This window comes from Myiozetetes cayanensis, unplaced genomic scaffold, assembly GCF_022539395.1.
Source record: "Myiozetetes cayanensis isolate MyiCay16 unplaced genomic scaffold, myiCay2020 scf2-11, whole genome shotgun sequence".
Lineage (NCBI taxonomy): Eukaryota > Metazoa > Chordata > Aves > Passeriformes > Tyrannidae > Myiozetetes > Myiozetetes cayanensis.
Genome location: NW_026087411.1, coordinates 31,076,931 through 31,090,238, shown reverse-complemented (window position 1 = coordinate 31,090,238; position 13,308 = coordinate 31,076,931).

Genomic DNA, 13,308 nt, shown 5'->3' with positions numbered 1-13,308 from the left:
CCCTCGCTGCTATTCCTGGTGCCTGACAAGGCTGGAGGACTGTCACACGGAGTGAGAATCACCCGGCTGCAGCATACAAGCCAGGTGAATCCAGCTGTGGTGACAGCAAATTCCTAATTAGTTCATTGCATCAGATGGCCAAACACTCAGTCATTACCCTAGGATGGCCTACGTGCCGGGCAGGGCGTACTCCCCTCATCTCTGCTTCCCAAAATGGGACTGGGAGAGCCTGACTAGCTCAGCCTGGAAAAGGGACTTGCTGTGTGGTGTGCCCGGCAGACCAACCAGCTCCAGGTCCCTCAAACCACACGGGGGAAAACCAGCAAGACAAAGTGCCAGGCATGCAGCAAATAGCCAGAGTGTGACTGTCCTACATGGTGATTTCTCATACTGCCCCAGGCATGGATGTCCACTGAGTCTCTCTTACCCATAGGGACCCGGCCCACAGGATGGTGGCATACACACCAGCAGGTGGGCTGTCCCATCCTGCTCCCCTGCACCTGGGCTGGAGGCAGGCGTGACCCACTTCTCCCCAAACACTTGCTGAGGACAGAGATCTGGGCACGCGTTTGGAAGCCCCTCAACACAGTGGTATCACAGGGTGGGCTCCTGTGTGCTGGCTGGCAGGTTTGCAGGGAGGTGCTCACCCCGTGAGCTCAGCCAGAAACTGTGTGAGTGCCAGACGGGCGGTCAGAGACCTGCCACACACCCGCTCCTGGCAGCACCAGAGGGCAGCGGCACTGCCGTCTCAGAGGTAGCACAGGCAGGTTTGGCAGGGATTTATGTATCTTGGAGTTGCTTTCCCCGTGGCGGTAGCTGGAACCGATTTTGAATACTTAGCTGGTTTAAAAAGAAAACAAAAATCCCTGGATTGACAGATGTCCAAGCAAGGGACCATTTGAGTGCCTGGCAGCTAAGCAATGAGAGCTAATGCTGGTCACAGGGTGGAGGTGAGAAACTGCAGGCCCAGCCGAGCAGCTGGGCTCTGCTCCGTGCCGGCTCTGGAGTTTAGATGCTCTTCTTTGCTCAAGCCAGGCTAATAAGGGCGATAGTAAGGTGCACCTTAGTCCTCCCTGGGCTTGAGCTTCATCAAGGCCTGTGCTGCCAGTGGCTTGGAGGTGCCGCGAAGCGCAAAACCAGGCAGGATCTCCTGCCAACCATGAGGTAGAAGCACCCACGTCACTGCAGGCTCTCCTGTCCTCCTCCTGCATCCCCTCCCAGTCCCAGGGGCACCTCACTCCACTGGCTAAAGTACTCCTCTTGCCTGCCCTCTGGATGAAGGGTCCTGCAGGATCCAGGATGCCATCCTTTAGAGTGTCACACAGTAACCACCTCCCAGTACACAGAAATCCTACCTAACTGGTTCATGCAAGGAGTGATGAAAAACCCCGTGTTCTGCTGAAACCACTGTGGGATTTAGGTCAGGCAGGTGGGATCGATCATCCAGGCTGGAGTGGGACCAGTGGGCCTCCACTGGTGCCCAAACAGTTCCAAACTGGTGCCCAAACAGATCTGCACAATACCACCCCTGGGACACAGCTGACCTTGCTGGGGGGGTCAGTGCTGCGGCACCACCCTGGTCCATTCCATAAGTAATGTGGGCACTGCTGAAGCATGGGGTCCAGCACTGTGCTGAGGCTTTCTGCAGGATCCCTGGTCCACACTGCAGGACAGCTCTGCTCCTGCACAGTGGCATGGAGGTGGCACCTGGGTAGGTACCTCCACCAGGAACTGGGTCAGTGTGCTATTCGGAAAACCCAGGTTAGACCTTCACTCCTGGAGAAGTGTCTCTCCTAGGGGTCTCCTCCAAACCTCTCCCTGAGTATCTCTGAACCTCCAGTGCTCCCCAGAAGGACACCAATGCAGGCAGACAAAGCTACCTCCGGGGAAAATTTTATTCCCCATGTGGCAGAATGGGCAGAGTGGATAGGAAAGCAGCAATTCCCCCAGCCCATTGCCTCCCGGGAACAGCAAGGGCTGTTTCATGCTGCAGTGCAGGCATGACCCACACCCGCTCAGGGAGGGGAGGAAGAGGGAAGGCTTTGGGGCTGTGCACAGTCACTTTAGCTGCTCAGTCATCCGTCCCACAGCTGTGTCAGAGATGCTATTGTCCTGGTTCCTACAGTGGGAAATCCCGGATCCAGCTGGAAACGACCAACACATGCAGTCCCAGGTGAGCCTCAGAGGCACCAGAAACAAAACAAAACAAAACAAAACAAAACAAAACAAAACAAAAGGAAGGGGCTTTTCCTCTCTTTATCTCAAAGCACCAAGCAGACCTCGCTCCCAGCTTCTCTTCCAGAAAATGGTAGTTACTCAGCTTCTTCCCTCGGCTTTCCCCACCAAATTATACAAGCCTGTATCTCTGATACAAGCGGCAGGTCATTGGAGAGCAAGGATGGGGGCCTGTGAACATCCCCCAGGGCACAAAGCTGCAGAAGAGGGTGCTCCGGCACTGCCCTGCGAGGCCGGGCACAGAGACGGGCAGCAGGGAGAAGGGAGTTTGTTGACAGCACAAGGCGGTTGTGCCCCCCAAAGCCCAGCCTGCCCCCAGCACCGCGGCCCTGGGACTGCCGGAAACATTGCGAGGGGCACGTGGAGAGCACCACTGGGGCACTCCGGGGACCGAAGTCACGACGGCAGCCCGGCGTACGACCTGCAAGCTGACGCGGGCTCAGCTCGGGGGGGCGGCCGGGAAGGCCGGGGCGGCGGCGCCGGGATCCATCTCCTCGAGGAGACCTTAACGGCGGTGCCCGCGGGCGCCTCCCCGCCGCCCGCCCCGCTCGGCTCCCGCCGCTCCTCGCGGGGAAGCAGCTGACTCGGGGCGGCTGCCAGCGCTGCTGGCTGCTGGATCCGGCCGCGGCAACGTGCAGCCCGACATGTAAACCCGGGCAGGCCTATGCTAATGGCGGGGGGAGGGCGCCTGGCGCTGGGGCGAGGGGGACGGAGGTGGAGGCCGGAGCACAGCCAGAAAATTCCGCCCCCCCCGCGCTTCTCCATCACCACCTCCTCGCATCCATCTGCCTCCCCTCCTCCTCCTCCTCCTCCTCTTCCATTCATAAAATCCGGGCGGCACTGCCACCTACTGTAGCGTGCGACGGCCGGTCCGCCGCCCCGCTCGGCCCGCGGGCAGCCCCCACCGCAGCCCCCTGCCCCGCCGGCACCCAGCCCGCACCCCCGACCCCTGCCCCCGGGTCCCGGCCCCATCGCGAGCCCTCGTCCCAGCAGCGCCCCCAAAGCCCACACGAGACTTCCCACGGGGCAGAACATTAATCCTGTCCTTGCCCTTAAAGGCAAACTGGGGTCTCTCCGTCTAGCCCCTCACCCCAGCCTCAGGTATGCCCCAGATGTATTTAGGGGACTCTCCTCGCCACTCTCAAGGTGAGCACAGCGGAGAGCTGAGCACTCAGCCCCACCGCCACCGACCAAGCTGCTGAAAATCAGGAGGTGGCAGAGACAGCAGTCTCCTACCTATGTTGTCTGGTTTCCCACCCTTAGGGAAACCCCCAGCTCGTGTTTTCAAGCACCTCCTTAAAACCACAAAGCCCTCTCTAGGCACAGGGGAGATAGGGGAGATATTGTTACAGCTTCTCCTGTAACAAGTCATGGGCTTTAAAAAACGGATGAAAGCAGCACGTACCCGCCAGGAGAACAGTGAGTTAGCCGTCAGCCATAGTCCATGCTCTGGAAGAAACCCTCTCAGGGCCAAGCAACCCCCTTCAGGAGGAGACACTGAGGGGCAGCCCCTTTCCCTCGGCAATCCCTTTCCAGTTCCCTGCTGGGGAGGCCCTAGACTCCCACCCCCCTCTCCTTACAGGGTTCTATTCTTCTTTCTCAGCACACAATGGGGCAATCCTTGGTTGGGTCATATCCTAAATCCCTTACTAGCACCACAGAAATAAAGTCTTGTGCCTTCCCACATCAGAGGACTCTCCTCAGTCCCTCATACCTTTCTTTTCCTTCCTTCCTCCCTCCTTAGCAAAGGGTAACAAAGATGGCAACCCCACGCCCCGGTGGGAAACAAGCATCCCTGCAGGGCAGCAGGGGCTGGACCTCCAGGCTCATGTGTGGGTGAGCAGGAGCAGCAGGCTCCCTCGGCCAGTCTCCCCCTTGCAGCATCTCAGCTCCTACCACGCTCCCTCTTTGTTCACCAGTCTCCCTTGCCAGGACTAAAGCCCCAGTCCCCCAAGGGGAAGGGGCTGAATTTGGACAGGCCAAACAGAACAACCTGCAGGTGGGTCAGCGTGTGCAGTGCCTGTATAGGTGGGAGACCTTATGCTTGAAGCTGAATGGGAAACACTGAGCATCTCTACAGAGAAGAGAGAGAGGGAGGGAGGGAAGAAGGGAGAGAGGGGAAAAAATCTTGTGAATGCAGTGTTTGCAAAATGAGCTGGTGGTAAATAGCTGGAGGATAGGCAGTGTCTCTGTACGTGAGGCGCAGCACGGAGAGCTGCACCTGAGTGAGGCTGGGCCACTGCTCGCTCCAGCATCACACGTCACTCACTGATGCATCCTCCCCAGCCTACTCTCTCTGCACCAGCTCCCCCGCCTCCACCACAAAAAAGCAATGGGAAAAATGGGTTCCCCCCCACACCCAGTGCAGCCACAAAGCAGAGAGCTGGGAGAGGCACAACTGAACTTGATTCAAGGTCCAGCTGGTGTCTGCCCAGGTTCCAGGGGGTATTCAGCAGCACGAACCTCCTGGTCCCATTTTCTTGCTGGGGACACACATTCCCTTGAGCTCAGCGTTTCCCCATGCTCCTGCTCCGGCGCTTTCTTCCCCGAGCAATGGCAGCCCTGTTTGCAAACACTCCCTCTACTCGCTAGTGCTGCTATCCAAGGCCCTTTGTTCCCCTCGCTGGGAAGTCTTCCTTTGCATTTTGCAGCCAGAGCCTGAGGCCCAGCACAGCTCATCTCACCTGGGGTGCTCCAGACTGAAGACCACAACTTCTCCTCCCCCCGCTCTGAAAGACAAAATTCACACAGCACCCGGAAAAAAAAAAAAAAAAATGTCTTTCCCTAGCTGGGAAAGGGAAAAGAAGCCATCCTCTCCACCGGGGAGAGGCGCGCTCAGGGGTGTCTGTTATAGCAAGCCGTGCCCCTATTTGCAGTTTTACGAGGCGTGCTCCCCAGCCCCGCCGGGATCGCTGGTCCCTCGGGCGGCAGCCGGCGGTCCCGCAGCCCGGCTCCATGGGAAAGCAACCCGGCACCCGCCTGACACCCTGTGGCCACTGCCCGCCTTGCAGGGACACGGCGTGGAGCGCGATGGGGAGATGGGGACCGAGTCCGTGAGGAGACTGCATGGGAGGGGGCACACAGGACCTGTTAGCAGAGCAAAGCTGACAGGAGCGGGGAGAAACCACAGACCAGGCGCATGCCTGACGCCTGCCACCTGCCATCCAGGGATAAAATGCTACATACTTTCATAAAGCAGCACACACGTGTCCTGGCAGTTTCCATTAGTACCCATGGATTCAGCCCAGCATGTCCAGGAGGAAAAGAATTTCAATTTACTGCTAGCTGATGCCACAGACTCATATGTGCACAAGACCTCTTGCTCTATGGCAGCATGTGACAGTGGGGAGCTGCTATAATAATGCCTCAACAGAGGCCCCTAAGAACATCCCATATGGGGTGGGATCCCACATCCCCTAAGAACCGCCATATGGATTTTGAGCCCCTCAGAGAGTCCTCTCCACTGGACAGCAGGGCCTTTTCCCTGCCCCTCCTTGGCTTTGCTCACCTCCTGCCAGAAGGCTGAATTTACACTTCCCAAAGCGCAAGGCTTGGGGTCTCTATAGGGGCTGGAGTAAAACCTGGTCATCAGCGCCCCACCAACCTCAGGGTCAGAGTGGCCATGTGTGGCAGATGTCCCACACAGTTTAGGATGGGGACACGCTCGTGTAAGAGTTGAAACACTGGCATTTCAAGTGCTCAGAGCTAACCCTGTAGCACATCTGAGGCACCAGCCAGCAACTCTGACACTGCAGGACCACAGACCAGGGAAGTTCCAGCAACAGCTGGGGATGGAGCTGGCACTCACCCTTCCCAGGTAAGTGGGAGGAATGGCTCCATGTGGGGCCCCAGGGGACTTACAGACTCCTGAGGTCTGCCCTCATCCCTGGAAAAGCTGCCAAGACTCTAGGAGTAGGAGGAGGTGAAGGTGTTTTGTGTGAGAGCTAAGCTAGCTCGGAGCAGGCAGCTCTCGCTCCAGGTGATCACCTAGGTACCCAAGTGAAGCCCTGCAACCTTGATAGAAAAGCTTGTCTCCATTTAGGAGGGGATCCTTTGAATACTCTCACTGACTTGCCTCCATTCTTCTCCAGTTTACAAGCCCCTATGCGTGTTCCACCCTTACACCCCACCAAGTGCTGCATATGCCCACCAACTTGGTTCTCCTGCAGGCACATCAGGCGTGCCTGGGGAGCTGGCGACCCCTAACCCAACTGTACTGCTCACAGCATTCATTCACGGCCTCCCCTGGGTATCCATAGTTCCGCACGCCTCTGCAGGGAGAAAGGCTGTGTCTCATTCCCAGGCTTTCTTGGGGCAGAGCTCGCCCTTGCTGAGAGCCCATTGGCAGCGGGGCAGTGAGGCCATCAGCTGCTTTCTCTGCTCTGACTTTCCCTGGCTGCAGTTCGGTGAGGTTCTGATGTGATAATCTGCCCCCACACGTCCCTCTGGCCAGAGCCCAGCAGGGAGAGCTGGAGACATTGAGACGGCGCATCGCAGGGGGACCATTTTAATTAAAAGTGATGCTTTGGTCAGCAGGGCAGAAGCTTCTTTGGGGATACAGGGAGGAGGAGTGAGCTGGGTGAGTGATGCGGGGGGGAAGACGTGCCTGGTCAGGGTTAGCTCTGGACTCAACAGATTTGCCAGGAAAGTGGAAAGTGGCAGAATGAGCTGGTGCTCACTTCTCAGCAGCCTTTACCATGGGCATGGTGCTCCTGGCAGTGCCTACAGTATCCTGAAAGCCCAGTGCAAACTAGGGGACTCCCTCCCCCAAGCTCAAAGCATTTACTGTTCCCTGCAGAGAAGGAGAATGCCTGTACAGTGCTTATGGATGTTTAGGGGCAGAGGGGCCCCAGGTTGGCTCTTGGACTGTGCCAAAAACAAAAGATAAAAGCTCAGCAGGGCCTTGCACCAGGTGTGTTAGTGCAGCATGGTAGGGAGCCACCGCAGCCACAGCCAGCTTCTGGAGGTGGGAATGACAATGAGGTCTGATGTCCCTCCAGCTGAGCTGCAAACTGTGCTGAGTTCTCAGCTCTGGTGGCAGAGGGGATCCATCACTGCTGGGAATGTGCTATTAAGACCAGAAAAGATTTGTGAGGGAGAGTAGGGTTTGAGGAAGAATTAGGCAAGGGGATTCTCCCTCACATAGAAGTGAGGAATCCCCAGGGACTGGGAGGCTTGAAAGAAAGCCAAGCCCTGGTGTCCATCCTAAAAAAGCCTCTCTCAGGCTGGCCTTCTAGCTAGAGTCTAGTCCACCCTGGGCAGTTGTGATCCTCCTGCCTTCACCCGAGGATAGTCTAGATAAAAGCTCCCAGACACCAAACAACATGATTCTAAATCACAAGGAATGTGTTTCCATTCAAATACCTACCAGGCCTCTTTTCTGCTCCTGGGACAGCTGCGGAAAACAATGTCCAGGCCCTGCATGCTGTGCCTGCCCTGGAGCAGTCACAGGTGGAGCAGCCTCCAGCCCAGCAGAGAGGCAGGTGCCATGACTGCTAGCAGCACTACGCTCCTGTCCCAGCAAGGGTGTGTCCTGCCTCCTCCCGCCTTGGCTAGCAGCAGTCTGGCCATGTCAACCACAACTCATTTCAGGTAAAGCAGGTAGTACTTCTAGCCTGCACTGCTGGTTGCTGTGAAGAGCCGTATTTGCCGACCAGCAGCAGCAAGAGCAAGGGAGCATGGCGGGAGGATGGGTGGCACAGGATGCAGGTGGGAAAGTTATGCTGCCGGACCCTGGCAATGCCTGGCGAGCCAGCGAGGAAAGGGTCGAGAGCGACTACGTGATGCTTCGCAGGGAGAACTGATCTTATTAATAAAAGCTGCTTCTTCCCAAGGCCTTGATAATCTCTCCTGCTGCAGATTATTTGCAGCTGTGGAATTTAATACTCCAATGAACAAAGCTCTCTGAAGCAGCAAGGCAGCAAGTGGACTGTTAACCCTTCTGCATGGTACCAGGGGCTTTCGGCTTGGGTTTGATGTCTCAATGCGGCTGAGCCACATGCTGCTACAGCCGCACCAGATCTCAGCACCTATGAGTCCAGCACCCAAGCCAGGCTGAGACCTTGCAGAAAGTCAATGCAAAGCCCATTCAAGTGCCTGGATTCTCTTAATTAAAAAGACAGGCCAGTGAGTAAGTGTTCCAAGGCAGAGCCTGGACAGGGCTGGGGGCTGTGTTGTCAGCAAGTGGTGCTGCATTACACCACCAGGTAAGCACTTGACCTTACAGATATTGGGTCAACAAACTCAGCCCCCAGGGCTGAGGAGATTGTCAACCCTAGCTAAGACATTCACCCCTCTCATTCAGTGTCAGGTGTGTGTGAAAGTGAGTCAGCTAAGCCCTGGGAGCCTTGCTCCACGTTTTCGACACCAGCAGGGACACAACTGCAGCACAGCATTTCTGCTGCCCTCCCTGGGACCTGAAAGCCCATGGCTGAAGTATATGCTTTAATGTGCTCTGCACCTTGTCTTGAAATTTGGTGCATCTCAGGAGATGCGTACAGGAACCATCAGACTTGGCTTATTGCCTGAATGGTCCCTTAGATGCAGGTGATTTAGAGGGGGAGAGAATGGGGTGGGCTTAAGGCACAGCCTGGTGAAAGCAGAGGTGAGAGGGATGCACAGGAAGGACTAGTTAATCATATGGGCTTGTCCCACCAGTGCCTGAGCCTGGTTTGAGTGTGTTAGTTGCTGAATGGGATGGGCACAAGAAAGCAGCTAGGGTAAAGGGTGGACTGATGGATGGAGAAAGAAAGGCAAACACCAGGTCCCACTCACACGCTAAAACCCACTGACCACCCCATAACAAAGTGGCAGATTCTAGAGCCGTAAATACAGCCTGTTTTCAATCTACACCTCTCTCAACATTCTTGTACTTCAGACATTCCCCAAGGACCACACAAATCCTTGGTCCAGTTCTGCACAGTTTAAAGGGTCACAGCAGCATCCCTACCGTAAACTACATAACTATAATTCTCGGACACAATAAACAGTCCCTATCCACCCCATCAGGTCCATGTGACAAAAAAGCTATGGCAGATTTCAGGTGGGATCTGTTTTCCTCAGTCAGTAAAAGTCTGGCTGCTGAAGTGCAGGAAATACAGACCTCTCATACCAGCTCAAAAGTTCCTTGAGGTGGTAGTCCCTTTACTTCTTAGCAGCATCTGGCATTTGCACAGTGCCAAAGTAGCCTATACCTGCCCTAAAACTACAGTATGTGCCTCTGAGGCTATGCAGCCCCTTTGCTTTTGACTTGAACTCCTGTACCTACAGTCCCTCTCCCTCCTGTGTGATGCCATCTGCCAAGGATCTCTCAGGGCTCTTCAACCATGCAGGAGAAGCTGGAGGTTGTAGAACGGAGTTCAGTCCAGCCTCAGGTAGCCCAAAATTTGCATGGGACAGCCCATTGACTCTGTACTTCCCCATTCTTAAGGTCTTAAGGTTTGCTCCAATTTCTGCAGAAACAGATGATACCACCTGCCAGCCACCGCTCTGCACTGGCAGAGTGTTTTGCCATCGAGTTTGCCCACAAGCAGCACAGGCTGGCAAAGTGGAGACACCATCAGTGAAGGATCTTGGGGACTAGGGGAAGGACAGATCCTACCCTGTAGAGCCCAACAGATGCTTGTAGACCCTCTCCCATGGGCAGGAGGCCATCCTGACTTCCCTCTCCCCCAGGTTACAGTGTCTAAGCTACCAAGTCTTCCAGAGGGAACTGCCTCCGTGGGTCTGGATCTGATGCCGCGGAGGTCCCCATGTCCTCAACTCACCCCACTGCAGGTGAGGCCTCCTGGGGACCCATCCTTCCTCCACAAGGCAGAGCTGAGGCAAAGTGTTGGACTTGTGAAGCCAGTTAAACCAGCTATTTACTGCTGTTAATATTATGAAACACAGATTGGAGGCTTTCTAGAGCTGTCTAGGGCCTCCTGAAGAAGGGCCAAGAGCCAAACACAAGGCTCAGAAAACAAGGGCAAAGATAGCATCTACCATCCTACCACCTCCTCTCCTTACTTTATCTACCCCTCCAAGAAATGAATTTTGTGCCTCCAGTGAACTGGAGCCTTTCCAGACACATAGAGGGGATCTTGGGCCTTGTTTTGAAGAGAAAAGGGAATGTAATTAGGAGCAAAGCTGGGCAGCACACAACCATTTTCTTTGCTCCAGTCATGCGTGAATGCAAAAGCCCAAAAGCTCATCCTGCAGAAGTAATAGCACCTCCTGCATTGGAGATGGCTACCACCTTCTCAAGCCTCCTGTGCATCGCAGACAGCTTGGACCAGATCATGGGGAAAGGTGTGAAAGTCAGGACAAAACAGCAGCTTGAAGCATGATGGTAAGAAATGCACTCTGGCCTGTTCAGCTTTTGCTATCCTTGGTGAACCAAGAACGAGTGGTCTGCTGTTGTCAGTGACTCTAGGGAGCTTCTACTGGGCCAGCAGCATGGGTTAGGCATCATTCACCCCACTGTACCTCCCCTATCCCATCCTAGCATAGGGTGCCTGTTTGAGTGAGCAGGACCAGGCCTGGCAGGACCAGAATGTCAGGGAACACCTGAGATCATCCCACCTTCTGAATGCAGGAGGTGGAACATGTTCACCAGCAGTACATGCCACCCCTAATGCTTGACTACTGCTCTCTCAATCCGCAGAACATTCCTCATTTGAGAACCAATGGACCACCATGATTTTCTATTACTGCACCATATTGTCCCAGAAATGTGAAGAAGATTTATTTTTACCTTATCCAGGGTCAGCTTGCAGTCTTACAAGCTAGAGTAACAAATCCTTTAATCCTATAATATGGGAAACTACAGTGGGATTCCATGGTCACAACTGGGGTCCATCAGGGAAAGAGATTTGGTTCAGAGACTGGGCCACATGGCCACGTGATGGCCCTATTTGGCCAGGGGTGGACGTCACGAGATGATGTTACCGTACAAGGGAGGATACAGCTCTCAAGGGCAGAAGGTCAGCCACCATTCACATTCATACTGGGGAGTTAGAGCAGAAGTAAGGAAGCCCATCAAAGCATTGCCGGAGATAAGTATTTCCTTCTGATAGCCCATCCCTGGCTCATTCGTTTTCCTGCCCTGCCCTGGTAGATCCTGGCAGACAGAGTGGCTTCAGGGCAGGTGGGCCCTGAATGCAGCTTCCCATTTCCCCACACTCCACAGGCAGTGTGGGCTACAGCTGCTGTAGGTCACCACTGGAAATATCCCCGGTACCCAGGACAGGATGTCTGCCAAGCCATTCCCAGAGCTGCAGTCCTTCATCAGCTGGAACACTGGCAGAGTTCACCCCACCACACCTACAGACAAACAAAGGGCTAGTCTCACTGTTAAGGAGCTGTGGGACCACCACATCCTAGCCTTGGCCCTGAGGAATACTCACTAGTGCCTGCCCCTCCACACCCATAGCCATAGCTATGAAGAGCAGCTCTTTTGAGCTACAGAGCGAGCAGAGTCTGGGGTAAGGCCTTACACCAAAAGACCTTGGATGTGCTTCACAGCCTCTGCTTTAGTCCATGTTGTACCTTGGGGCTTGCATGTTTATTTTTAAAGAACCACATTAGGTTCATAGAGTTTACAGCCCTCAGACATGTTCAAACCAAGCTCATATTTCAGAGGCCCAAGTGACAGCCTGTCTCTGGTGTCTATGCCACAATAACTGGGCACATCACTTCCCAGTGTTTTGGGGAGGGTGTGTTTACTATTCATACTGAGCATACTCACTCTAGCCAGGATGGAGGTGAGCGTCCAGGTTCATTTTGAGCTCTGTTAAGCAGTGAAGCCCTGGAGCAATGAATTCCATGGAGCAACTTGTGCTTTCGTGAAAGGAAAAATGAAAAAAAGCTAAATTTATTTCCTCCAACAGCCCTTTCGATTGAACGTTGCTTCTGCTGCACTCTCAGAGAGGGTGAATGGATGTGCTTGATGTGCTTTCTCCACATCCTTCTTTTCACCCTTCTGCCATGAGCCTTCATTAATCTTCCTTCTCTCCAGGCTAGACACTCCTGAGCTTTCCAATTCTATTTTCTTGTTAGAGGTTGTATCTGCAACAAGCCTAGGAAAATTTCCGTCCTCTACCCCTGACAGCTTCTGAGATAAGCTGACCAGCCCGGCATGCTCACTTGAGGCTCCACCACTGCAACAGCATTAAGGCTCGATTCAGTGTGATTCACCTCCCCCTTTCTTATGTTGGAGAACGGGAGAAACTACTTAGAAAACGAGTTGACAAGGCTGCAGTCAACTGCAGTGCTGACTTGTGCAGGGGAGAGCCCTTTGAGCAGTGACCGCACAAGGTTCAACCTTGGGGCTCTGCCCTGGCAGTGATGCCAGCCCCAGCCCCGTTCCCTCACTAGCAGCTCTTTGCCCCCTCTAGCCCCTCGGGGTTTCCCAGTACAAGTGTCTAGCCCATACAGTCTCCCTGATGGACACTGTCCCCTTGCCCTTGTCTATCTTAAACAGTAGCTGCAAGATATAAACAAGCAAGACCCCAGGTCCAGCTGTTTCCCTGTCCTCTTTGCTCTCCCTGGTTCACGCTGCTCCTAAACAGCACAGCCAAGTCCAGATGAGAAGCACACAGCTAAAAAAATGACAGCCCTCAGTTGTCTCATCAGAAAGGTTTGGCAGGGTCCTGCTGCTGCCTCTGTTAGCAGCTGGGTGGAAAATGCTGCTCAGCCTGCATACCTGAGGCTTGGCATGCCTTTCCCTCAGGGAAGGGGATTTGGCATCTGACTGTGTGAAAGGCCCTGACAAGGGGTGACAATGCATTCTGAGGGGTTGCTTTGCATCAGGAGAGTGGCCCAGCTCAGGGCTTCCCAAGAGAGCCGGGCTGTGCCTCCCTGCTGCCCATCCCTGCCCCCTGTTTTGCAGCAATCCATGAGCGAGCTGGGCAGGGCATCATGTCCCTCCTCTGCCCAACACAGGCAGCTACCAGCCCCATGGGAGGCACAGTGCTGCTTGCAGACACATCTTCCCAGTAATTTTCCTAGCCCAGCTCACCCTCACCAAAACAGTGACCCAGATGTGACTCTGACACCCTCGGTAACTCAACAACCCTCCAGAGACAGGGTTTA